The sequence below is a fragment of the Triticum dicoccoides genome, chromosome 7B (assembly GCF_002162155.2).
Source record: "Triticum dicoccoides isolate Atlit2015 ecotype Zavitan chromosome 7B, WEW_v2.0, whole genome shotgun sequence".
In the NCBI taxonomy this organism is placed as follows: domain Eukaryota; kingdom Viridiplantae; phylum Streptophyta; class Magnoliopsida; order Poales; family Poaceae; genus Triticum; species Triticum dicoccoides.
In genome coordinates this window covers 393,203,150-393,204,419 of record NC_041393.1, presented here as the reverse complement: position 1 = coordinate 393,204,419, position 1,270 = coordinate 393,203,150, and positions in this window count along the sequence as shown.

Below are 1,270 nucleotides of genomic sequence, written 5' to 3'. Positions count from 1 at the left end.
TCACTTGCGGGTACTCAATGAGCTGACCCGACTTTAGTCACCATCTGTATAGTATGTATGTATGTATAGTATATACCCGTGATCACCTCCCAAGTGATCACGGCCCGATAGTATAGCAAGGCAGACTGACAAGAATGTAGGGCCAATGATGATAAACTAGCATCCTATACTAAGCATTTAGGATTGCAGGTAAGGTATCAACAGATGTAGCGACAATGTCAGGCTATGCATCAGAATAGGATTAACGAAAGCAGTAACATGCTACACTACTCTAATGCAAGCAGTATAGAGGAGAATAGGCGATATCTGGTGATCAAGGGGGGGGCTTGCCTGATTGCTCTGGCAAGAAGGAGGGGTCGTCAACTCCGTAGTCGAACTGGGCAGCAGCAGCGTCGGTCTCGTAGTCTGCCGGAGAGAAGAGGGGGAAGAAACAATGAATACAATGCAAACAAATGCATATCGATGCATGACATGACAAGTAACGATGCTAGGTGTGCCCAATCGCGGTAGTAGGTGATACCGACGAAGGGGGGAAACATCCGGGAAAGTATTCCCGGTGTTTCGCGTTTTCGGACAAATGAATCGGAGGGGAAAAGTTGCGAGTTCGATAGGTTAGGGGTGTGTGGCGGACGAACGGACAGCGTATCCGGAATCGTCTCGTCGTTCTGAGCAACTTTCATGTAGAAAGTATTTTCATCCGAGTTACGGATTAAAAGATATGATTTTCTAAAGATTGTATTAATTTCTGGAATTTAATTAATTAATTATTTAATTCGAAAATGAATTTATGACGTCAGCATGACATCAGAGTGATGTCAGCAGGTCAACGTTGACCATTGACCTGGTCAACCTGACGTGTGGGTCCAGTGGGACCCACCTGTCATACTCTGTTTAGTTTAATTACAGATTAGTTAATTTAATTAGTGATTAGGTTAATCTAATCAGGATTAATTAACTTAATTAATTACTTAATTAATTAATTAATTAATATTTTAATTATTTTAGTTGTTATTTATTTATTTAATATATTTATTTTAATTTTATTTTATTTTTATTATTATTTTTAATTCCTTTTTTTCTTTTCCTTTTTTAAACGTTCTGGGTCGGGCCCCACGTGCCATAGGCACAGGGGCCATAGCGGGCAGGCGGGCGAGCGGGCGTCGGGCACAGGCGCAGCCCGTATGGGTGCTGCGGGCGCGACCGGCAAGGGCAACCCACCCGGGGCGCCGGCGACCACGGCAGAGCGCCGGAGAAGAGGGGGGGGGGCGGT